The following is a 26,490-nucleotide window of genomic DNA, read 5'->3' as shown; positions in this document are numbered from 1 at the left end:
GACATGTCATAGATTTCCACCGGGACACAGTTTCCGTCTGCCATATTCTGTCTATTCCATCTATGTCCAGGAAATTCCAGATGTATGACAAAACTAAGATAGGTATATATGGGTAGATAGATGGATAGATCGATAGATGGATAGATCAATAGATGGATAGATTGATAGATGAAAGTGGGTTTGCTGTGCAAGATCTCCCAATCAACTATAGTTTCTCAACCTGAATTTACTGCCATGTAGCTGAATTTCATTCAGGGGGAATAATGAATGTCTGGAAATGCCCAGAAGCTGTGAGTTTGAATGGGGCACAGAAAGAGAAACTGCTTGATCCTTGTCACCCTTCTCTAGTTTGTTTTCAGCTCATAATCACCCTCCCCAACTGCTCTTTCATCCACAGAAAAAAACCACGATGCATGATCTGTATGAAGTGTGAGGGGAGGAAGAGGGTCATTAATAAAATCTAGACGCCACACACACACACACAGAGAGAGAGAGAGAGAGAGAGAGAATCTTTTGGCTAATAATAATAATAATAATAATAATAATAATAATAATAATAATTTATTTATACCCCGCCTATCTGGATGGGTTTCCCCAGCCACTCTGGGCGGCTCCCAACAGAATATTAAAAATAGTATCAAACATTAAAAACTTCCCTAAACAGGGCTGCCTTCAGATGTCTTCTAAAAGTCAGCTCATTGTTTATTTCCTTGACATCTGATGGGAGGGCTTTCCACAGGGCGGGTGCCACTACCGAGAAGGCCCTCTGCCTGGTTCCCTGCAAGCTCACTTCTCACAGTGAGGGAACCACCAGAAGGCCCTCGGAGCTGGACCTCAGTGTCCGGGCTGAATGATGGGGGTGGAGATGCTCCTTCAGGGATACTATTTTGACTCCCAAACTGACCAAATGTTTTCTCTGCAAGGTCGAAGGAAATGGAAAAGCCTCCCCATTGTCTTTTCCTTCACAAATCCTGTCTGAAGGGTATGTCTGTGTATGAATAGGGTGAGCCTGTGACCTGGCTCAGGAACTTAGTATTCGTCATTACAAAAGACTGGCCAGGCTCCCCAGGGCCAGACAGGAGGGAAACAATGCACTCAGATTTCTGTTGTAGACCGCCCTTTCTGTGATGTAGGTATGATGTTTCTGGGGGGTGGTCTTGGACTCCAGGGCGGGCAATTTAAAATGTCTATATAAGGGCAGACACACCTTTGTTCTGGGTCCTCCTCCTTTCCTGTGTATGAGGGGAGCACCCTGTTGCAACAGCTTTAATAAAGATCAAGCTTACTAGCTGCTTTGCTTCTCCATATTCTCTGGTTGGCCCCTGTTCTTTTCTCCGACCGATGGAGAACCTACAAAGGACTCTATAAGGGCTCTTGTGTTCCCCATAAGGGAATAAGGGCAGATTTTCGTTTATTACACAGGGAACTGAACCCACGATGCCCTTCGGCTGCGGAGCTAGGCTTGCCCCCAGAGTCTTACCCAGGGAACCCGCCCCCCTTTGATTTGATTTCCCTTTTGCCTCGAAATAGCTCTCCCCATCACACCTCCTGATTTATCCTGTTTCCAGGGAGGTGGGGCGAAATAGGGAGGGAGAGAAAGCAGGCTTCTTTGACCGTGGAAAAGGTCACAGCTGGGAAAACACAACCGGGGGGGGGGGGAGTTCGGCGGGGTAGGATTTTCCGGGGACAGAAAGCCGCCCGGGCCTCTCTCGGCACAATCTCTTCTTTATCCAGCCGCTGCTTGACATGGGAGTCAGGAAGTGACGGGAGCAGAGTTCAGGCGCAGACTATGCGCCAGGAATGATAACAGTCCGCAGCGGAGGCGGTGGAGCCTTCGGAAACATCACGCAGAGCACTTGTGTCACCTCCAGTGCCGGATTTACGTGTAAGCTAAACAAGCTATAGCTTAGGGCCCCACTCTCTTGGGGGCCCCCAAAAATTTTAAAGGGAAAAAAACTGGATTTACATTTCCAAAATATAGTCATACCTCGGGTTAAATATGCCTCAGGTTGAGCGCTTTCAGGTTGTGCTCCGCGGCGACCTGGAAGTAACGGAACATGTTACTTCCGGGTTTCGTCGCTCGTGCATGAGCAGGTGGTCAAAATGACATCACGCGCATGTGCGGAAGTGGTGAATCGCAACCCGCGCAGATGCGCAGACACAGGTTGCATTCACTTCAGGATGTGAACAGGGATCCGGAATGGATCCCGGTCGTATCCAGAGGTACCACTGTACAAGATAAAAAACAAATAAAATAAAACCTACATGCAGCAACAGTGTTTTGTGTTGTGTAAGCTCCTAGAATGTAAGTCATGGAGCCTGCTAGCCTGCTCCCTCAAATATCACTGGTTTGCTCCTTTCTATATATAGGGTGCCTACATTCTGCATGGACTGGCTGCATGGCAACATGTGCAAATGGCTTTAGATACCTGTTAGGTCCATAAATGACCATATAGCATATATTCAACACAAAAAACAGTGACAATTTGTTGTTGACAAAGGACAGCTGGACATATAAAGGGCCCTGTGACCTTCAGTAGCTTAGGGCCTCATCAAAACTAAATCCGGCCCTGGTCACCCCTTCTAGCCAGAGCTAGTGTGGTGTAGTGGTTAAGAGCGGTAGTCTCGTAATCTGGGGAACCGGGTTCGCGTCTCCGCTCCTCCACATGCAGCTGCTGGGTGACCTTGGGCCAGTCACACTTCTCTGAAGTCTCTCAGCCCCACTCACCTCACAGAGTGTTTGTTGTGGGGGAGGAAGGGAAAGGAGAATGTTAGCCGCTTTGAGACTCCTTCGGGTAGTAATAAAGCAGGATATCAAATCCAAACTCTTCTTCTTCATCATCATCTAATGTAAACAAGCCAAGTGACGGCTAGCCATGGGTGGCACCTTACTGACTGGTGTTGGCATGGGGCAACTGGGGTACTAAAGAGGGCAAGGAACAGAGGCGGGGACCTCCTGTTCCCATGTGAGCTACACAGCCTTTGCCAGACACAGGTTGTTGTTGTTGTTTTTTTATTTGATGAGATCCTCTCTCTAAGCAGACCTCTTGCTGTCAACCTTGGCTCCCTTACCTTCATAGGTCATAGGGTGACCTTGGGTTCATACTGTAGATATATATAATTTGTATTAAACTTGCTGTTTTGCAATTTAGAATACTCATTTAAACAACCTTAAAATATCAATGACTTCTCTGTCTTCTCTTTCCATGGTTCATTTTGCATATTTTACATAAACTAAACCATTCAGTATTCCATTAGTACGTCTATCAAAACTGATTCCCACTGTCGAATTTATCTTAAGGCTGCCCATGTTTTCAAGTGTGCACAATTTCCCCCGTATATTCATTAAACATTTTCCAATCTCCTTCAAATGTATGTTTTTTATTGTTCTCTCATTCTATACGTTAAGTCTGCAAGCTGCTCATATTCCATCAGCTTAAGTTGCCATTCTTCGTTAGCTGGGACCTCGCTCGTTTTCCATTTGGGGGCTAACACCAAAATGCTTTTCCCACAGGGGATTTGCTCCAGCCTTTATTCATCTGAGCTGCCCTTTCCTGAACCTTTTCCAACTCTGCAATATTCTTTTTGGGGATGCTGGCTAGCAAGTCTCAGGAGAGCTCATAAGTGGGGGAACGTGCTGGATGACTGACAAGACTGCAAGGGTTGCCCAACAACCAGGTTGAATTGCATAGGTAGTGAGGGGAAGAGTTCAATTATACAATTTCTCCCCGGCAGGGAAAGTTCCAGGAGCATTTCTTTCTTTATTTACCGTTTGACCTGCCCTTTGTGTAGATTACCTTTGGAAAGGGACAGTTTGTGCTTTGAACTCCATTGCCCTGTCGTGAGAAGCCTGGGCTGGCAGAGAAATAGCCCAGCTGAGTTGAAGATTGGCCAGGAAGATAATTCAGAATCCTCGGTGTCAGCTTGTAAACAGCTCTTAAGATGACTGCGAAATTTCAAAGGTTATCATGGGAAGATAATGAGGAGCAGATGAAGGTCCTTAGGGAATGCGCGAGCACACCCAAACACAGACGCATCAGGCACAAAAATATACCTGAAGGAGCGTCTCCACCCCCATCGTTCAACCCGGACCCTGAGGTCCAGTGCCAAGGGCCTTCTGGTGGTTCTCTCCCTGTGAGGTTGCCAGGAACCAGGGCCTTCTCGGTGGTGGCACCCGCCCTGTGGAATGCCCGCCCATCAGATGTCAAAGGCAGCTCTGTTTAGGGAAGTTTTTAATGACTGATGTTTTAATGTATTTTTAATCTTTTGTTGGAAGCGGCTCAGAGTGGCTGGGGAAACCCAGCCAGATGGGCGGGGTACAAATAATAAATAAATAAATTATTGTCATCATCATCAACATCATCATCATACAAGGAATGCTCTACATGCCCAAATCGTGGAATATTTATTAGTGGTATAGTCTAAAAGTTGTAGTAAATCTGTAAATAAATAACATGGACCATGCTCCAAGCCCACGTAGGCCCAGAAACAGACAGGGACTGATGTTTGCAGCATAATGAGGTGGTCTGAGGTAATCTTCTTTCTTCTCTGGCGATTCCTCGTAGCCAAGTAAGATTGTCTTCCATGAATGTGGTCTTAATGGTGTGTCCGTAAGTGACTATTGAGGCCAATTCTGGACCCACACGTCCTTCCACGGTGGGGACACTGGTTTCCGGGCGGGAGTTCATCACGGTGAGGATTTGCCAAATGTGCCGTCCACTTCGTTTGTGCTTCTTCAAAGTCCATGATGCCGTTGGTAAAAGCTCTTCTCCAATCAGAGTGCTCACAGGCTGGGGTAGTGCAGCGCATGCGACTGTACCACTTCAGATGCAGCTGGTGGTATGTGAGACTAACCCACTTCAGATATGTGGGATTGGATGTCATGGTTTGCTGCAGAGGAAGGGTGGGTAGAACTAGCTGGGTGTGATGGCCTGGGACTTGGGCTCGGACTCGGAACCAGAGGAGTCTCAGTCTGCACTGGATCCTTTGCCTCAGGCATCATCTGAACCAAGCCTGGGGCCTGACCCTGAAGAGCCCCATTCTGCACAGGTTCCCCTGCAACAAGCACCAGCTGGGCCGAGTCAGGGGCCTGAGCCTGCCCTGGCTCCAGATGCGGGGATGACCTCGTTGCCTCCAGCTGGGCCATCACTTACAGCTGCTCCACTACTGGTTGGGTCAGGGGAGGCTGAGGCGGCCCCTGGGTCTAGTAACCCACCGACGTCTCCCGAGCTGCAGAGATTGAGGTCTGAGAGAAGGAGAGACCTGAGTACTCGCAGGAGGAGTGCTCGCATTCGGGCGAAACAGGGAGGTGAGTTGCCAGGGGATCAGGACTGGCCGCTACCCCGACAAAGATAAAAGGCTGTCGGACCCCACTCCAGGTTGCGGGAGCAACATTGCTGTATGCTAGGTCCTGTACCTGTCCTTGCCTGGTTTCCTGCCTCAGCCCTGTTGGACTGACTCCCAGCGGAACCTTCAGATTCTGGGCCGGTCCTGGACCGCGTTTCACCCCCGGGCCCAGCCCACTGGGGAATCTCCAAGGAAAGAAGGTTCAGAGCCCAGGGAGTGGTGGTGTGAGGACAATGAGGGTTCAGAGGGAGAAGGAGGGGTCGGAAGATGGAAAGGAAACAGGGCTCAGTGAGTGGGGAGAGTCTGTGGCAGAGAAGTCCAGAATCAGAAGCTGAAGCTGAAGGTGATGGAGACCAAGAGGCAGTGATGAAGGGAGGTGAAGACACAGATTGCCTCCCACTCCTGCTGCAAGAAACTTTGCTCCCCCTGGTGTCCCAGAACCAGGAGAGGTGTGAAAAGGGCAGAGGAGAGGTTGGCTTCATGCAGGCGCAGTCAGGGCCGTCTTACCCATAGGTGCTAGGGGTGCGGGGCACCTGGGCGCCGGGCTCTTAGGGACACCAGGCCAAGAGTCCAGGGCCGAGATTTGGGGTCCGGGGATTGGGAAAAGCCGACAGCCACTGTCAAGCAGAGCCCGCTGGAGCACTGCAGCTCTCCTGCTGCAGGCGAGCGAGGTGCTGAGGCAGCCGGCTGGCTTCGCCCTCCTGCGCCCTAAGGTTAACTTTGCTGCTGCCGCCTTGGGCTCCCCTGTTGATGTTGAGGTGGCCGGCCAGGCCAGCTCTGCCGTGCCCCGCCCTAAAAAAAGGTCGACAACTCTGGGAAACCGGGGGGGGGGGCGCTGGGCAGATCTTTGCACCCCGGCACCACATATGCTTAAGACGGCCCTGGGAGCAGTCTCTGATTGCTTGGGGGAAACCTTGGAGAGGAGGAGACATAGACGGCTATGAGGAGGCAGGGTTAGGGTTAGGGTTAGTCTCAGCAACTGATCCATAGTTGAGTCCTGCTGGCCACATGACCCGGAAAGCTGTCTGTGGACAAACGCCAGCTCCCTCAGCCTCAAAGCGAGATGAGCGGCGCAACCCCATAGTCGCCTTTGACTGGACTTAACTGTCCAGGGGTCCTTTTCCTTATACCTTTACCTTACAGTATGATAAAAAAAAAAAAAAATTTCCTTCCAGTAGCACCTTAAAGACCAACTAAGTTAGTTCTTGGTATGAGCTTTCGTGTGCATGCACACTTCTTCAGATACACTGAAACAGAAGTTGCCAGATCCTTCTATATAGTGAGAAGGTGGGGAGGGGTATTACTCAGAAGGGTGGTGGGAATGGGTGATTGGCAGATAGCTGTGATGAGCCTGTTGACGACTCTTAACGACTGCAATAGGTCTTACAGGAAAAAGCAAGGGGTGAGAAGGTGAAAAATGGCTTTGTCATGTATAATGAGATAAGAATCCAATGTCTTTGTTCAGACCAGGTCTCTCCATGGTTTTAAGTTTGGTAATGAGTTGCAATTTGGTAATGAGTTGCAATTCAGCAGCTTCTCTTTGTATACATGACAAAGTCATTTTTCACCTTCTCACCCCTTGCTTTTTCCTGTAAGACCTATTGCAGTCGTTAAGAGTCATCAACAGGCTCATCACAGCTATCTGCCAATCACCCATTCCCACCACCCTTCTGAGTAATACCCCTCCCCACCTTCTCACTATATAGAAGGATCTGGCAACTTCTGTTTCAGTGTATCTGAAGAAGTGTGCATGCACACGAAAGCTCATACCAAGAACTAACTTAGTTGGTCTTTAAGGTGCTACTGGAAGGAAAAAAAATTTTTTGTTGTGACTATGGCAGACCAACACGGCTACCTATCTGTTACAGTATGATAGTCATCTCAAGGGCTGTCACATGGAAGCTTGTTTTCTCCTGCCCCAGAAAGTAGGGCGCAAACCAATGGATTCAGGTTAGAGGAAAGGAGATTCCGACTAAACATCAGAAAGGGCTTTCTGACAGCACGAGCTGATTGAGAGTGGAACGAACTCCCTCGGGAAGTGGTGGACTCTCCTTCCTTGGAGGTTTTCAAGCAGAAGCTGAATGGCCGTCTGTTGTGGATGCTTCAGCTGAGATTCCTGCATTGCAGCGGGTTGGACTAGATGACCCCTGGGTGCCAGCCACTGCTGGCACTAGCACCAGGTTGCATGAGGCTGCTGCAGAAGATGGCAAGTGAGGTTGTGCCCCAGAGGCAACGGGCCTCTGACTCGGCGCTATTTTGCTAGATAACCGGCTCATTAAACTGCTTAGTTAATAAGTCGCTAGCAGGTCAAGGAAGGGCAATCCTTTTGACAATCAAACATTTCTCAATGCTGCAAAGGCTCTGCTTTGATTTGGCTCAGATGAGCCCCAGCTCTGTCAGAGGTCAGATAAATACGGTTTGTAGCACCCGACCCAGTCCACACCCAGCGTAAGCAAAGGAGTTTGTGTTAATGAGTGATTGAATGGGTTAAGGTTAACTTTGTCCAGATCTTCCAGGCCACGGGACAAGCCACAAAGTTAGGAGGCATCAAGAAGCTTATCTGTTTAGTAACATATCTAAGCCCCATCACAGGGGCGTCAAAAAATTGTGTGCAATCCCTACTCGGCTGCACACTTTTAAGTAAAAACATAAAAAAGACTTATAAGGTACAAGTAGGCCTTTTGCCTTTTGCCTATCAACATTCTCACCTCCTTGCCCACTATTGTTATCCCGACTGCCAAAGGCATGCCCTCCAACATTTCTCCGATGGAAATAGGGATGTCCTATTCCATAATACGTTGGGACGCGGGTGGCACTGTGGGCTAAACCACAGAGCCTAAGGCTTGCCGATCAGAAGGTAAGCGGTTCGAATCCCCACGACGGGGTGAGCTCCTGTTGCTCGGTCCCTGCTCCTGCCAACCTAGCAGTTCAAAAGCACGTGAAAGTGCAAGTAGATAAATAGGTACGGCTCCGGCAGGAAGGTAAACGGCATTTCCATGTGCTGCTCTGGTTCGCCAGAAGCGGCTTAGTCATGCTGGCCACATGACCCGGAAGCTGTACGCCGGCTCCCTCGGCCAATAAAGCGAGATGAGCGCCACAACCCCAGAGTCGGCCACGACTGGACCTAATGGTCAGGGGTCCCTTTACCTATTCCATAATACCTTGGTTTTCAAACAGCTTAGTTCTCAAACATTTTGGCTCCCGAATGCCGCAAACCCGGAAGTAACTGTTTGGAAGTAACTATTTTTGGAAGCCGAAATCCGACGGGGCTTCCGCGGCTTCCAATTGGCTACAGGAGCTTCCTGCATCCAATCAAAAGCCGCGCTTTGGTTTACGAACATTTTGGAAGTCGAACGGACTTCCGGAATGGATTCCATTCGACTTCCAATGTACGACTGTAATAATAATAGTAATAATAAATGGGAGGAATGGATTTGTAGACTAAATGAATACTTACCTCTGGCAAAACTAACAGCTATTATAAGAAACAAATCAAATCAAAAATTAAAAAAGGAGTGGGAATGTTTTGATGAGTATATGGTAAAATATTGCTCAAAAAAAGATATGCTAATATGCCTAGATTAAAATGTAAAGTATCTGAGGGAAGGTCAATTAGTAAGGAAAGATAATAAGAATATATAGAAGATTTGAGAAGATTGTAAAATGCAAAGATAAATGTAACCTCAGAATGTAGAGGAAATCAAGTGGGGGAGGGGGGAGGGACAAAAGATGTGATGTAATATGGAAAAAACCAATAAAATATTGTATTGAAATTCAAATTATTATTATTATTATTATTATTATTATTATTATTATTATTATTTATATCCCATCCATCTGACTGGGTTGCCGCAGCCACTCTGAGTGGCTTCCAACATATATAAAAACATAATAAAGCACAAAACACTAAAAGACTTCCCTATTCAGGGCTAACTTCAGGTATCTTGTAAAGGCTGTATACAGTAGTTACTTATTTCCTTGGCTCCGGGGTCACATAACTCCATACCCTCCAACATTTCTCTGATGAAAAGAGGGATGTCCTAAGGAAAAGTGGGATATTCCGGGATCAAATCAGAAACCAGGATGGCTTCTGTAAATCCAGGACTGTCCCTGGAAATAGGGGTATTTTTATGCCTTTTCCATTTTAAAAGGGATCTCCCCTACTCCAGGTCTAATTGCTGCAAAGAGGTGTGTGCCCCAAGCATAGCTGTCAACCGTCCCTTATTTGGCGGGAAAGTCCCTTATCCCAGCGCCATGTCCCGCTGCTGTCCCTTATTGATGATGTCCCTTAAATTTCCCAGGTTTCAAAAGAAGCAGCTCCTCTCCCTCCCTCCCTGCCGGCCAGGGAGGAGGGAGGCTCCAACTGTGTTGCTTGGCTGCATTGCTCACCCAATAAGGAGTCTAAGAATGACTGGGGGTGGAGCTTGCATGCCTTGTGCCAATCAAATTGGCCGCATTGCCTGGGGACTCGCCTTTGCTCAGCGCTTCGCAGCGGAGAGGTGACGGTGGTTTTCCTTGCTGCATCCCCTTTGCCGGGTTGCTGTGCTGTGGGAACCACCGCTTGAGGCTTCGTTTGGCTGCTGGCTGGGCTTTCTGCTTTTGGCTTGGAGGGGCTCAGAAGTTGAACATACCTGTGCTTGAAAAATCCCTTATTTTGGCTGCTGATCCCTTATTTTCAAATCTGTAAGTTGACAGCTATGGCCCCAAGTGTGGGGGCAAAGAGGCTACATTTCAGGGGTTCAGGGGAGCAGAAAGGAGCTATGGAACAGGACAGAGGGAAATTATGGTGATGAGAAAATCCTGGTCCGTGGTTTAATTCCCCACGCATACTTGACCGTTCTTCCCGAGGGCAGAGATTTCTCTCGGCCTGGACCCTCGGCTGCTGGAAGGGGAAAAGGCAGATAAATGGTCGCCATGGTGACCAGGCCTTGGCCAAGCTCTGAGACAATGGACCAGTGTGAAGGAGCCATGGGGTGGGATGACTCCAGTAGCTCTGAGCCCAGAAGACCCCAGGATCATGTCAGTCTCCCGGAGACAAAATGAAGCTGTCCTTCAGCAGCAAAGTGGCGTCAGGAACTCCTGACCCCACCGCCATTTACAGAGTCCTGAATTTTAGTTATGAGCAAATTTGGAGGCGGGTGCAAAGAAGAGAAACCAGTCAGCGAGCAGGGAGCAGATGCCCTGCTTGTAGATGACAATTCATATTTTTTTTTGTTGTTAAATAGCTTTCCAATAAAAAACATCCAATTAACATATCAAATCATAATCCAATGGGAAAAAACTAAAATAAAAAAGATCAAATTATCTTCCAAATTACTATAATTATTAATTTTCAGGGCGTCTCATAGTCTGGACCTTGAAGCATATCTCCAAATCTCAATCCTGCCTCTCGTCGTAGATGAAAATTCATGAAGCGTTTGATGTGCACGCTAGGTGCCATTAACAGAATATTTTTTCAATATGCACAGAATCACAATATTTTTTTTAAAAGACCGAAAAAAGGAGAAAGAGAGACCTTCACAAACAGTGGGGAAAGGTAACAGAAAAGGACCAATGATGAACTAGGAAAGGCATTTTTGAAAGCCATCAAGAATGGCAGCGCAAAAAGAGAAAAGGTGTCATTTTCATTTCTGTTGTTGTCCTCCTTCCTTTCAGCAATTTCCAAAGTGGTTGCAATTAGGAAAGTGCATTGCGACAGAAGAGGAAGCTACCCGCTGTGGAGAGCTCTCTATACCTCTTTCTGGGTTTTTATTGTTTGAGTCAGCTTCTTCATTCCAGCTGCAAGCTTTTATTATTCCAAGAATTATTGTCCTTTGGCTCAGGTTCCTTGCGGGCTCAAGGGGGGACAGAGACTCTGAAGTCTGCCGTGCAGATGGAGTGCAGCCCAGGGGCTGAAGAGCACCATTTGAACCAGATCTTTATGAATTTAGCTCCGAAGGGTGGGGCGGAAAACAAAAGAGGAGCTGCGCTTCTATTCCGTTTGCAACTCATTGCGTTAAAAAGCATGTAAGAGGAAGGCGACTTCTGCTGAGTCAGCGGAGGCTGGCAAAGCAGGTCTGACTCAGCATAAGACACCTTCCTCTTACATGTTTTTAGTCAGACCTAAAAAGCAGAGACATCACCTTGCCAACAAAGGTCCATATAGTTAAAGCTATTGTTTTCCCAGTAGTGATGTATGGAAGTGAGAGCTGGACCATAAAGAAGGCTGATTGCCGAAGAATGGATGCTTTTGAATTATGGTGCTGGAGGACACGCTTGAGAGTCCCATGGACTGCAAGAAGATCAAACCTATCCATTCTGAAGGAAATCAGCCCTGAGTGCTCACTGGAAGGACAGATCCTGAAGCTGAGGCTCCAAGACTTTGGCCACCTCATGAGAAGAGAAGACTCCCTGGAAAAGACCCTGATGTTGGGAAAGATGGAGGGCACAAGGAGAAGGGGACGACAGGGGACAAGATGGTTGGACAGTGTTCTCGAAGCTACAAACATGAGTTTGACCAAACTGCAGGAGGCAGTGGAAGACGTGAGGGCCTGCTCTGGTCCATGGGGCATGCTCTCGTCCATGGGGTCACAAAAAGATGGACACGGCTAAACAACAACAACAACAACTTCGCCAGCCTCTGCCAACCTGCTAGGCCTCTCAGATGTTTGCACAACAACCCTCCATCCATCCCAAGCAGCAGTCATAGCTGTGCTGGGCCCGGGGGTAACCCGTGAAACGCGGTCCAGGACCGGTCCAGAATCTGAAGCTTCCGCTGGGAGTCAATCCGACAGAGCCAAGGCAGGAGACGAGGCAGAAAACCAGGCAAGGACAGGTACAGGATCTCAGGCAGGATCTAGCATACAGCAATGTTGCTCCCGCAACCTGGGACGGGGTCCGACAGCCTTTTAACTTTGTCGGGGTAGCGGCCGGTCCTGATCCCCCGGCAACTCACCTCCCTGTTTCGCCCGAAGGCGAGCACTCCTCCTGCGAGTACTCAGGTCTCTCCTTCTCTCAGACCTTAGTCTCTGCAGCTCGGGAGATGTCGGTGGGTGACTAGACCCAGGGGCCACCTCAGCCTCCCTTGACCCAACCAGTAGTGGAGCAGCTGTAAGTGATGGCCCAGCTGGAGGCAACGAGGTCATCCCCGCATCTGGAGCCAGGGCAGGCTCAGGCCCTTGACTCGGCCCAGCTGGTGTTTGATGCCGGGGAACCTGTGCAGACTGGGGCTCTTCAGGATCAGGCCCCAGACTTGGTTCAGGTGATGCCTGAGGCAAAGGATCTGGTGCAGACTGAGACTCCTCTGGTTCCGAGTCCGAGCCCAAGTCCCAGGCCATCACAATAGAGAACTGTTGTCCAAAACATCTGGAGGGTGTCAGGTTGCTGTCAAGTCTGGACTACATGTCCTGGCAGCAGTTCTCTGGGGCTTCAGATAAGGAACATCCCCAATCCTTACCTGGAGATGCCTGGGACTGGACCTGAGATCTTCTGCTTGCAAGAAAGATGCTCGGCCACTGAGCTACAGCCCTTCGCCAGCATCAGGAGGAAGCCAGTTTGTTAGAGGGTGCAAAGGGGAAGGAGAGGTGGAAACTCCCATTGTGCTAGCAGGACTCCTTTTGCACCTACATACAGTGGTACCTCAGGTTACATACGCTTCAGGTTACATACGCTTCAGGTTACATACGCTTCAGGTTACACACTCTACTAAGCCAGAAATAGTGCTTCAGGTTAAGAACTTTGCTTCAGGATAAGAACAGAAATTGGGCTCCGGCGACACGGCAGCAGCAGGAGGCCCCATTAGCTAAAGTGGTGCTTCAGGTGAAGAACAGTTTCAGGTTAAGAATGGACCCCCGGAACGAATTAACTTATTAACCCGAGGTACCACTGTATTTGAATTGCCTGTTTTCTTTGGAAAGCTGATCGCTGAAGAATGGATGCTTTTGAATTATGGTGCTGGAGGAGACTCTTGAGAGTCCCATGGACCGCAAAAAGATCAAACCTTTCCATTCTGAAGGAAATCAGCCCTGAGTGCTCACTGGAAGGACAGATCCTGAAGCTGAGGCTCCAATATTTTGGCCACCTCATGAGAAGAGAAGACTCCCTGGAAAAGACCCTGATGTTGGGAAATGATTGAGGGCACAAGGAGAAGGGGAGGACAGAGGACGAGATGGTTGGACAGTGTTCTCGAAGCTACAAACATGAGTTTGACCAAACTGCAGGAGGCAGTGGAAGACAGGAGTGCCTGGTGTTCTCTGGTCGGACATGACTAAACGACTAAACAACAACAATTTGAATTGCAGGGGATTGGATCAGATGATGCTTTGGGTCCTTCCCATGTCTACATATATGGAAGGAGAGGGGGGGGATTTGCATCCAAAATCCCCCAGTGGGAAGGCATTACTGCATAATATTTCTCTGCTACTTAGTGTGGGAATGTTGTAGATATTAGGAGAGGATATATTGATTTAATAGTATCCTTCCTAACTTGTGAGTCAGCAGCAAAGCAACATTCCCCAATATATAGCAGGAAGCTAGTTGGTAGATTCGTTTGAATCTCTGCCAGGAATGAGCCAGCTCCGAGCGAAGGTTTGCAGCCAACTGCAGAAAGCAGCCAGGAACAGAGAGGCTTAGATGTTAGTCAGGCAGGGGAGAGCCGGCGGCTGCAGACTTCGGGTCTTCCTGACCTTGACGGGCAAGATGATAAGGCAGTAGCTGAGAGCAGGCTAGAACACAGCCAAAGCTCGCAGGAAGCACAAAAAGACATGAATTGACTCAGAAACAGTCTCTCAGAAAAGGAAGAGGTTGGAGCTGATCCACTAAGTCCAAAGAGTCAGCAAATGGGAGGGCTGCTATATAGGAAGCAAAACAAGAGACGTAAGGGTCGTAAGTTCAATATCTTCTGTCACCGCTGGAAGGAGTCTTCAGAAGCGTCATCTTGAGTAATGATGCCAGAGGCTTTGGGAGAGTCATCCAGAGCTATTTGTTTGTTTTTACAATAAATCCTCCTTTTTAATTCCCTGCGCTTACTGTGTTATCAAGCTGAGAACCTGGACTCCTGACAATCTCTTCGCTGAAGCAATCCAATCTGGCTTTGTTCAGATTGGAGTATATTCCTGGTAAGACCCTTTTTATCCCGTCTAAAAAGAATAAAGACACAAGAAACTTCTTTTAAAAGTAATTAGAGGTTTACTCACATTCAGTTCACAGTTGGGTCCCTGAAGGCAGGCTTTAGCTTGTAGTTACAGATACAGTGTGGCTTACATCCTTGCAAGGATGGGCCCATGTGCTACTGGCAGAGAAGAAAAGGCATCAAAAGAGGAAGGTGGCTGAGTAACTGGACCTTTTGTGGGGTCTCCCAAGGTCATGCCCACCTACGTTTCTGAGCACAGTTTAAAGTGTTGACGCTGACCTTTAAAGCCCTGAACGGCCTCGGCCCAGTAGACCTGAAGCAGCGTCTCCAACCCCATCGTTCAGCCCGGACGCTGAGGTCCAGCTCTGAGGGCCTTCTCGCGGTTCCATCAGTGTGAGAAGCCAGGTTACAGGGAACCAGGCAGAGGGCCTTCTTGGTGGTGGCACCCACCCTGTGGAACGCCCTCCCATCAGATGTCAAAGAGATAAACAACTACCTGACATTTAGAAGACATCTGAAGGCAGCCCTGTTCAGGGAAGTTTTTAATGTGTGGCATTTTAATGTATTTTTAATCTTTGTTGAAAGCATCCCAGAGTGGCTGGGGAAACCCAGCCAGATGGGTGGGGTACAAATAATATATTATTATTATTATTATTATTATTATTATTATTATTATTATTATTATTATATACCTGGTCACATGCAGGGGGAGGATGCTCCAGACCAGGTGTAACAGGAAGTTCAACTGGCTGGATCAACATGCCCTTGTCTGTGTCCACTCTAGGCAAACGAGGAATGTTGTATTTGACTGCTCCACTGGATTACTTCCCACATTTAGTAATCCTGAAATATCTCTGAGGTGCCTGAATGGAATCCACCCTTCCCACTACATGAACACAGTTGGCTGACTTACATAGACGAATACATGAATCTGAGAAGGAGGAAAAAATCTTCCGCGGTTGCCGGCTCTGCTGTGGCACAGCATGTGTTAAGCACAACCCAAATATTGATTCAGCAATTGTTGACAAAGGTAAATGTTGAACTTTGCCCTGAAGGATGCCTAATATTTACACAGAAGTACTGTTACATAAAATGCATGGTTTTGATAACAATTCGTTACTGTATAATAATGAAGAAGAAGAATGCCCAATTTCTGGGGTGAAATCTTAGGAATACCCTCTTCTTTCTCTCTAGCGTGGATTTTTGCAGTTCAGATAAATCAGAACCAGCGGCAGTTCCCCACAGGGGAACAGCAGGAGACAACAGAAGTAAGCAATATCACAGCACGGATTTATCTCAGAAGTTTCTTCTCAAAGGAGGTAGGTCTCTGAGCGCCTAAAGCAGGGGTCGGCAACCTAAGGCCCATGAGCCAGAAGCAGCCCACGGAGGCCGTTTAACTGGCCCACAAGCTGCCCCCGAACCAAGCCGCCCGCTCGACGAGTCCCCATGCGCCGCGCTAAACCAGCACAGTGCGACGCGGGGACTCTCTTCCATGGCTCTGGAAATTGCTTCTGCGCATGCGCAGATGCCGGAAATCACTTCAGCGCATGCCCAGACACTGAAAATCGCTTCTGCGCAGGCATGATTTTCAGCATCTGGGCACACGCAGAAGCGAGTTCCGGCACCGCAGACATGCGCAGACGCAATTTCCGGCGTCACGCTGCTCCGGTCCATCCCACGGAGGATCTCCGCAGCAGTGATCCGGCCCATGCCCGGTAAGCCTTGCCAACCCCTGGCTTAAAGGAAACTGAGCTCAGTTCACCTCAGGGGGCTTGGTAATCATAGAATCATAGAGTCACAGAATCATAGAGTTGGAAGGAACCACAAGGGTCATCTAGTCCAACCCCCTGCAATGCAGAAATCTTTTGTCCACCGTAGGGCTCAAACCCAAGACACTGAGACTGAGAGTCTCATGCTCCTTTTATCTTCTTTTTTAAAAATTTTTTATTAAGTTTTCAGTTTTACATTTTTGAATATTCATTTAAACAACCTTAAAATATCAACAATTTCCCATCTTCTCTTTCCATGGTTCATTTTGCATTCCATAAATTCCTGCATCTTTTGCATAAATTAAACCATTCATTATTCCATTATTATTCCATTCATCAAAACTTATTTTCACTGTTGAATTTATCTTAACGCTGCCATTTTTAAATGTACACAATTTCCTCCCATATATTTTTTTAAAAAAATTCCAGTCTTCTTTAAACATATGTTCTTCTTGTTCTCTTATTCTATATGTTAAGTTTGCAAGTTGTGCATATTCCATCAGTTTGAGTTGCCATTCTTCTTTAGCTGGGACTTTGCTCGTTTTCCATTTTTGGGCTAACAAAACATGGGCCGCAGTAGTAGCATACATAAATAATCTCTTTTGACCTCTGGGAATTTCTTTCCCCAACAAGAAGGACTCTGGGTTTTTTTGAAAAGTACTTTTAAACATTCTTTCCCCCTTGTAAATTATCTCCCAATACTGTTTTGCCTTTTTACATCTCCAGCATTTATTTACACATACAGTGGTACCTTGGTTCGTAAACTTAGTCCATTCTGGAAGTCAGTTCCAAACCAAAGCATTCCAAAACCAAGGCAAGCTTTCCCATAGAAAGCAATGCAAAATGGATTAATTTGTTCCAGACTTTTAGAAACATCCCCTAAAACAGCAATTTGACATGAATTTTACTATCTAACGAGACCACTGATCCACAAAATGAAAGCAATAAACAACGTACTGCAGTCGCACAATCAATCAATCAATCAGTAGCTGGACTGGGTTCCACACAAAAACAAAACAAAAAGAGCTGCAAAAACAAAAAGGCAAGATAAACAGCAGAAACAGACAGACCTCAGAGTAACACTCAAAATGGAAGTGTGGCACTCAAATCAGAAGCGTAACACTCAAAACGGAGCACGTTTGGCTTCTGACAAAAGTTCGCAAACCGGAACACTTATTTCCGGGTTTGCAGTGTTTGGGTTCCAAGTTGTTGGAGTACCAAGGCGTTTGAGAACCAAGGTACCACTGTAAAAACAACCTGTGACTTCTCCATTAATCACAGATTTGGATCCAGCACAGGGCAAGCATGTCTCTGTCTCTCCAGTCGCCAGGCTGCTTCCAGCACTGGCTCTTTTTCTCCTACCTAGCAGCTAGGTCCTTCCCACCAGAGCGGGAGAAAACAAGCTTTCTCCGTCCTCCATGTGACAGCCCTTCAGATATTTGAAGATGGTTCCCATATCTCCTCTCAGTCTCCTCTTTATCAGGATAGTCATAGCCCTTCTCTATTAATTTGTAAAGAAGGGCTGTAGCTCAAGTGGCAGAGCACCTACCTTGCATGCAGAGTGCCCTGGGTTCGAATCCTGGCATCTCCAAGTAGGGCTGGGAACATCCCATGGCTGAAACCCTGGGAAACTGCTGCCGGTTAGTGTATACAATGCTGAGCTGGGTGGACCTACTGGTCTAGCTCAATATAAAGCACCTTCCTATGAGAGCCAGTGTGGTGTAGTGGTTAAGAGCGGTAGAATCGTAATCTGGTGAACCGGGTTTGCTTCCCTGCTCCTCCACATGCAGCTGCTGGGTGACCTTGGGCCAGTCACACTTCTCTGAAGTCTCTCAGCCTCACTCACCTCACAGAGTGTTTGTTGTGGGGGAGGAAGGGAAAGGAGATTGTTAGCTGCTTTGAGACTCCTTAGGGTAGTGATAAAGCAGGGTATCAAATCCAAACTCCTCCTCCTCCTCCTCTTCTTCTTCTTCTTCTTCTATGTTGCCAGTCCTGGGGTACAGTTCAAGGCTCAGAGAGACCCGGATTCTATAATCTGGTCCAGCTGAGGTCCAGCGCCGAGGGCCTTCTGGTGGTTCCCTCAAAGCAAGAAGCCAAATTACAGGGAACCAGGCAGAGGGCCTTCTCGGTAGTAGCACCCGCCCTGTGGAACGCCCTCCCAACAGATGTCAAAGAGAACAACAACTACCAGACTTTTAGAAGACATCTGAAGGCAGAACTGTTTAGGGAAGCTTTTAATGTTTGATGCATTACTGTAGTTTAATATTTTGTTGGATGCCGCCCAGAGTGGCTGGGGAAACCCAGCCAGATGGGCGGGGTATAAATTATAAATTATAAATTATTATTATTATTATTATTATTAAACCATCTCCTTCCTTCAAGAGTCAACATTTGCAAAGGCTGCAAAACTGCTCAGCAATGGTGGCGAAGGGGGAGGGAAGCTGTCATCCACCTCTCCCGCCTCGCAGATTGCGCTTGGCAGCCAGAAGTGTGTACACAGCAAATACTTTCCTAAAGGTTTCCCCCTTTGCCTGGTCCCTTATGTAATCTTGGTTCATCCATCCTTGGCTCCGAACGACACAGAAGGGAAGTCGCAATGACTCACCCTCGGGGTTTTGCGTTGCCAGATTCTTTTCCTGTTTGCAGCTGGAAGTGGAATTGCATATGCCTTATTATTCGTCCAAACCAAACCACTGGCCTGAATGGCAGAAAACCAGCTCATCTCCCTTTCTGGGCCGGCCGATGTATAATCCTGATGCAGAGCTTCTAAATCTAGGCGCAACCAATATCGCAAAGGCATGGAGCAGATGGGATCATGGCTGCTGACCCCTCCCATGGTGACTATGCTTTCGATCAGACATTCCTGAACCTGCATGCAACCAACCTCTCCTCTGCCTTTTCATGCCTCTTCTGGTTCTGGGAGTGTCAGGGGCTGGTCTGGATCGGAAGATTGGGGAATGCAATCTCAGGGAGATCAGCTCCTAACAGAAAAGGAGGGGAGAAATTGGGGAGGGGGGGCTGCTTCCAGCTGTTCCAGAAGCAGAGAGACAGGCAGAGACAGAAGATGCACAGTTGAGAGAGGAGCTGTCCAGCTATTAGATAGTAGCTAAGCAACCAGCAGGGAGGGAGCAGCTGGGCAAGACATCAATCAAAAGTGGGGAGACACCTCCTCCCTCCTCCTGAACTTGGAGGTCCGAGTGTCTCAGAGAACAAAGGAGACGCAGGGAAGACGGGACTTCCCGTTGGCATGCTTCTTGCTGCGGAAGTGAGGAGTCACAGTCTTCTTCTTTGGCGATCACTCGTAGCCAAGTAAGATTGTCTTCCATCAACATGGTTTTAACAATGAGTTCGTAAGTGACTGTGGAGGCCAATTCTGGATCCACGCGTCCTTCCACAGTGGGGACATTGGTTTCAGGGCGGGAGTTGATCACAGTGTGGATTTACCAAATGTGTCTTCCTCCTTGCACATTTCTCCCTTGCGTCCTGAGTTTGAGCGTCTCCAAAGCCCATGACACCTTTGGTAAAGGCTGTTCTCCAAGTGGAGCGCTCGCAGGCCAGTGTTTCCCAGTTGTCAGTGTTTATACTACAGTGTTTAATCCTGTTTGTGCTTGCAATGAAGCAAGGGTTTTCTGATAAACAACAGACCAATAGAGTTCAAGGGAAATCGCCTTTATTTCATAACTGGGGGGGGGGGGGTTGGATTTGATATCCTGCTTTATCACTACCCGAAGGAGTCTCAAAGCGGCTAACAATCTCCTTTCCCTTCCTCCCCCACAACAAGCACTCTGTGAGGTGAGTGGGGCTGAGAGACTTCAGAGAAGTGTGACTGGCCCAAGGTCACCCAGCAGCTGCATGTGGAGGAGCGGAGACGCGAACCCGGTTCCCCAGATTACGAGTATATCGCTCTTAACCACTACACCACACTGGCATAACTGCTGTTATGGTCCCCAGTCCAGACAGACTGAGGCCATGTATGCAGTTCAGTCCAGGCTTTTATACATTTCAAAAGGGATGCCCACATGATACAAGAGCACTTAAAACCATCTCTCTTATGATACCAGATGAGCAACAGGTCGAGAAGGTCATTACAGCATGCAAGCATGTAGTGCCAGTTTCTTACATGGCTTTCCATTCTTCCCTTAGATCAGCGGTTCTCAACCTGTGGGTCCCCAGATGTTGTTGGACTACAACTCCCATCATCCCTGAGCTCTGGCCTTCTTAGTTAGGGGTGATGGGAGTTGTAGTTCAACAACATCTGGGGACCCACAGGTTGAGAAAGGCTGCCTTAAATCTCTCGCCAAAGATAACAATTGGCCAGCTTCCCAGCTTTTCTGGGTTACGGTTAGCATGCAAGCATCCTGAATCACACTGACCTAACTCTGACCTAGCTCACATGGATTCAGTCACTCACTGTTCATTCCTTACAAGTTTCTAACCTGGGTCAGGCCTCATCATGGGACTGAAACTGCCTTAGTCGCACTAGTCGATGATCTCTGGCGGGCTAGGGACAAAGGTGAGAGCTGTTTCCTAGTTCTGCTGGATCTCTCAGCAGCGTTTGATACCATCGACCATAACATCCTTCTGGACCGTCTAGAGGGGCTGGGAGCTGGGGGCACTGTCATACAGTGGTTCCGCTCCTTCCTCCTGGGCCGTGTTCAGAAAGTGGTGGTGGGGGATGAGTGTTCAGACCCCTGGACTCTCACTTGTGGGGTGCCTCAGGGTTCTGTCCTCTCCCCCATGCTTTTCAACATCTACATGCAGCCGCTGGGAGAGATCATCAGAGGGTGTGGGCTGGGTGTCCATCAATATGCGGATGATACCCAGCTCTACCTCTCTTTCAAATCGGAACCAGTGAAGGTCCTGTGTGAGTGTCTGGAGGCAGTTGGAGGATGGATGGCGGCTAACAGATTGAGGTTGAATCCTGACAAGACAGAAGTACAGTTTTGGGGGGATAGGAGGCAGGCAGGTGTGGAGGACTCCTTGGTCCTGAATGGGGTAACTGTGCCCCTGTAGGACCAGGTGCGCAGCCTGGGAGTCATTTTGGACACACAGCTGTCCATGGAGGCACAGGTCAATTCTGTGTCCAGGGCAGCTGTTTATCAGCTCCATCTGGTATGCAGGCTGAGACCCTATCTGCCTGCGGACTGTCTCGCCAGAGTGGTGCATGCTCTGGTTATCTCCTGCTTGGACTACTGCAATGCGCTCTACATGGGGATACCTTTGAAGGTGACCCAGAAACTACAACTAATCCAGAACGCGGCAGCTAGAGTGGTGACTGGGAGCAACCGCCGAGACCACATAACACCGGTCTTGAAAGACCTACATTGGCTCCCAGTACGTTTCCGAGCACAATTCAAAGTGTTGGTGCCAACCTTTAAAGCCCTAAACAGCCTCGGTCCTGAAGGAGCGTCTCCACCCCCATCGTTCTACTGAGGTCCAGCTCCAAGGGCCTTCTGGCAGTTCCCTCACTGTGAGAAGCCAAGTTACAGGGAACCAGGCAGAGGGCCTTCCTCGGTAGTGGCACCCGCCCTGTGGAACACCCTCCCACCAGATGTCAAAAAGAACAACAACTACCAGATTTTTAGAAGACATCTGAAGGCAGCCCTGTTTAGGGAAGCTTTTAATGTTTGATGTATTATGGTATTTTAATTTTTTTTGGAAGCCACCTAAAGTGGGCAATGGGCCCAGCCAGATGGGCGGGGTATAAATAATAAATTAGATAGATAGATATAGATAGATAGATAGATAGATAGATAGATAGATAGATAGATCTTTATTGTCATTGTACCATGCAGGACAATGAAATTGCAAAACTACATAAAACTACATAAAAACTACATAAAACTACATAAAAACTACATAAAACATTCAAAAACACCTAAAAACTCTAAAACCCTATTTTAAAATACACTATACTGTAGAAACCCCTTATGCTGCGTTTAGAACCAGAATTGCATTTGCATAGAAACTGTTTCTCAGGCGGCTAGTCCTGGCCTTTATAACCCTATACCTTCTTCCAGAAGGCAGAAGCTGAAAGAGATCATTTCCGGGGTGCGTACTATCCTGTGCTATCTCTGCCGCTTTCTTATGGCACCTGGCAGAATTATTATTATTATTATTATTATTATTATTATTATTATTACCTCTTGGTGAACAGCAAATTCCTGCAGAGGGAATGTTCCCCTTTGTTTTCAAGCTTAGGTACGTCTGTAAACTTGGTTATTTTCTACTCAATTTGGTGGTTCAAAATAAATTCTGTTTGGCTCTTCCTTCAGCAACATAACTCTGTAATAAAAGGACTACAAATCTACCAAATGCCTGTTAATTCTTATTGGTGAGCTACCAGAAGGGAGAGGGGAATCCCCGTACTTGACAGGGAGACAAGTGGGGAGGGGAGCTTGTCACAGCAGGAGGGGGAGACCCTCGGGACTCTTCACCCAACCTGACTCATCTCTTGGCCTCCCTCATCCCACTCTCCTACTTCAGTTTCTGCCTCCGATTCTGGACTTTTCTGTGCCACAGACTCCTGCTATTGCCAGGGCTGGAGTCAAACGCACATCAGCAAAAAAGGAAGCAGATCTCCATTGTCAGTGAAGTTAACTCTTTATTCAAGGAAACAGGCAGACAGCTCTGCCTAGTGGTCTCAGCCATGCTTCCCAGTAAGTGTTGCCCCTGTCAAAAATATCCCTGCATCCTTCAAAACCAAACGACTTCAGATCCAGTTTTCAGGCACACCTGAAACATTGTACAGGCGCAGTTTCAAACTGTGATGTAGCGTAGACCTACAGAATTTCTGCAAAGGGATCTTTTAGGCTCAGATTGAAAGAAGTTAAAATTTCACCGCTCTTGCCTTCGGTATCTGGACAGAGTGCATTATGGGAAACCAATGGCTGCCACCTCTGTGACAAACTAGCATCGCAACTGAAAGTGAAAGAAGTCAGCAGCATCGGTGATTGAAATTCCGCTGAGAAGAACGGAAGGTTTTGATGCGCAAGAAAAGGAACTCTTTCTCTGATGAAAACATCATTTTTTAACAGACAAGAGAAGTTATCGGAACACTTCTTAACAGGCTCTCAAATTTATGGCCTGGGTGGAAGAATTGCAGTGTCAGGCTTTATGGCCTGTGCTATGGATTTTATAGCTGGCAGGGAGTGTTATGATAATACCATCTGACCTCCTGTACAAAACAAGGCGGAGAATATTACTCAACAGAGCTTTTATGGAGCCCGTAACGTCTCACTGCTCTGGAAACTGGGCTCAAAAGTGCCTCTCAGCTGTCACATTTAATTCCTTCCCTGTTGCCATTGTGAATCATTCCTTTTTCTTAATTTTTATTTGTGTTTAATCCAAACAGCAGAGAAAGTCTCAAGAATCATTGCAGGAAACTATTGCTTTCCATGTTCTGAGACCGAGTAAACATGCAGTTTTGTCGATTATTAATCTCTATATAAGGGATGTTGGAAGTTTGAGAGCAGCTCTGCTTTGCCGAAAAGGGTTTGCGTGGGGGTTCAAGCAGATCGAATAAGGGACCTCCAGATTCCCAGACCTTTAACCTCTATGCCAGGGGTCAGCAAGGTTTATCTCGCCTGGGCCGGATTGGTCCCGTGGAGATCCCTCCATGGGCTGGTTCGCACGTGCACCCGCGATTTCTGGCGTCTGCGTGACGCGAATTCCAGCGCCATAGAAGCGAGTCCCCACGCAGAGCCACACCGGTTTAGGGCAGCGTGTGAGCGGGCAGCTCAGTTCGGGGGTGGCTTGTGGGCCGGTCAAACAACCTCTGCGGGCTGCTTGTGGCTCATGGGCCTTAGGTTGCTGACCTCTGTTCTATGCTGACCTCTCTCTGTCCTTTAAAGTTTAGACTGATACCACTTAGGTTTCATCCAGTTTACAATTTCCTCCTCCTCCTCCTCCTCCTCACACTTTTCCTGGACCTCAAGGTGCAAAGTCATCTTGGATGTGAAATAAAAAATTTAAGATCTCTCTCATATATATATATACACACACACACACACACACACACACACAGTGGTACCTCTAGATACAAACGGGATCTGTTCCGGAGCCCCGTTCACATCTAGAGGTAAACGTAACTAGCGACGGCGCGTCTGCGCACGCACACGTCGCTTTTCGCCGCTTCTGCGCATGCACGTGAGGTCATTTTGAGCGTCTGCGCATGTGCGTGTGGCGAAACCCGGAAGTAACGTGCTCCGTTACTTCCGGGTTGCTGAGGAGTGCAACTCAAACGTGCTCACCTCGAAACATATTTAACCCGAGGTATGACTGTATATATATATATAATGTTCATTAATGTACCAAGCAAACACATACATAAATATATAAAGCACATGTCTGAAGCAGCACAGGAAAACAGCCCTGGAACCATTTTGACTTCCAAACTGACCAAATGATTTCTCTGCAAAGCCAAGGAAAATGGAAAAGCCTCCCCATTGTCTTTTCATTCGCAAATCCTGTCTGAAGGGCATGTCTGTGTATGACTAGGGTGAGCCTGTGACCTGGACTCAGGAACTAAGTATTTGTCATTACAAAAGACTGGCCAGGCTCCCCAGGCAATCCAATCAAGTAAGCATTAACAGGTGACCTGCCAGACAGGAGGTAAACAATGCACTCAGATTTCTGTTGTAGACCTCCCTTTCTGTGATGTAGCTATGATGTGTCTGGGGGGGGTGGTCTTAAGACACACCCCTTCTGTGATGTATGTATGATGTTTCAGGGCTGGCAATTTAAAATGTCTATATAAGGGTGGACACACCTTGGTTCTGGGTCCCTCCTCTCTCCTGCGGGTGAGGGGAGCACCCTGTTGCAACAGTTCAATAAAGATCAGGCTTACTAGCTGCTTTGCTTCTCAGTATTCTCTGGTTGGCCTCTGTTATTTTCTCCAACCGATGGAGAACCTGCAAAGGACCCTATAAGGGCTCTTGTGTCCCCCATAAGGGAATAAGGGCAGATTTATGTTTATTACTGATGTGTCTTCTGAGAACAAAGGGACATTATGGCTTCTCTGTTTCTCCAGAAAATTGGTAGCTCGTTGGGACTTTAGAACTCTTCCCTATGCAGAATGTATTTCTCTAAATGGTTCTGAATTTGTTTCGAGTGAAGTTGGTCTCTGAGCAAGGATTCGTTTCCCTAACTTAACTTCTGCTGTTGCATACAAACTCTGCAGGGTGGGAGACTGGGCTCAAGGCAGGCAGATCGTGGCTTGTTGGTGGGCTATTGGACAAACCCTGGGGAACCACAAAGTTACTGACTGTGACTGCTGGATGCTGGGATTCTAGCTGAGTCAGACAAAAGGATAGAGGTCTTCACATAGCATATAGTTTAACTATGGCATTTGCTTCCTCAAGATGAGCTGATGGCTACTTGGATGGCTTTAAAATGGGGCAAAGCCATGGAGGATGAAACGCCGTCAGTGGCTGCAAGTTGATATCAGGGATGGGGAGGAAATTTGATAATAATAATAATATTTTTTATTTATACCCCGCCCTCCCCAGCCAAGGCTGGGCTCAGGGCGGCTAACAAGCAATAATAAAAACAAGTTGAATGAACACAACTTAAAAACAAGATTAAAATACAACATTAAAATATTGAAACATTAAAATAATAAAATGCAGCCTCATCACAGGAGGAGAAAGGAAAAAGGAAAAAGAAAGAGGGGGAGGGAATCAAATTGGCTCCAAGCCAAAGGCCAGGCGGAACAACTCTGTCTTACAGGCCCTGCGGAAAGAAATCAGATCCTGCAGGGTCCTGGTCTCATGAGACAGAGCGTTCCACCAGGCCAGAGCCAGTGTTGAAAAGGCCCTGGCTCTGGTTGAGGCTAATCTGACTTCCTTAGGGCCTGGGACCTCTAGGGTGTTGCTATTTATGGACCTTAAGGTCCTCCGTGGGGCATACCGGGAGAGGCGGTTCCGCAGGTACGAGGGTCCTAGGCCGTGAAGGGCTTTAAAGATCAAAACCAGCACCTTAAATCTGACCCTCTACTCCACCAGGAGCCAGTGCAGCTGGAAAAGCACTGGGTGAATCTGCTCCCATGGCAGAGACCCCGTGAGGAGCCTCGCTGCAGCATTCTGCACCCGCTGGAGTTTCTGGGACAGCTTCAAGGGCAGCCCCGCGTAGAGCGAATTACAGTAGTCAAGCCTGGAGGTGACCGTCGCATGGATCACTGTGGCCAGGTTGGGGCGGGAAAGGGAAGGGACCAACTGCTTGATGCGGCGAAGGTGGAAAAATGTCGCCTTGGCTGTTGCTGTAACT

At 47.8% G+C, this 26,490-nt stretch overlaps 1 protein-coding gene across 1 annotated transcript in view; it reads left to right on the top strand.

Moving 5' to 3' along the window:
- The first annotated feature begins 19,694 nt into the window (after positions 1-19,694).
- LOC310760832 (uncharacterized protein) overlaps positions 19,695-26,490 on the top strand; it is a 96,579-nt gene continuing 89,783 nt past the window's right edge. The window contains exon 1 of the mRNA XM_083610033.1: positions 19,695-19,711. The gene's annotated coding sequence lies outside the window, so the exon portion shown is untranslated. The remainder of the gene's footprint in view (positions 19,712-26,490) is intronic.

This window comes from Podarcis filfolensis (genome assembly GCF_964270895.1).
Source record: "Podarcis filfolensis genome assembly, chromosome: 4".
NCBI classification, from domain to species: Eukaryota; Metazoa; Chordata; class Lepidosauria; order Squamata; family Lacertidae; genus Podarcis; species Podarcis filfolensis.
The sequence above is the reverse complement of the archived record's forward strand: the minus strand, read 5'-3'. Positions and strand labels throughout refer to the sequence as shown.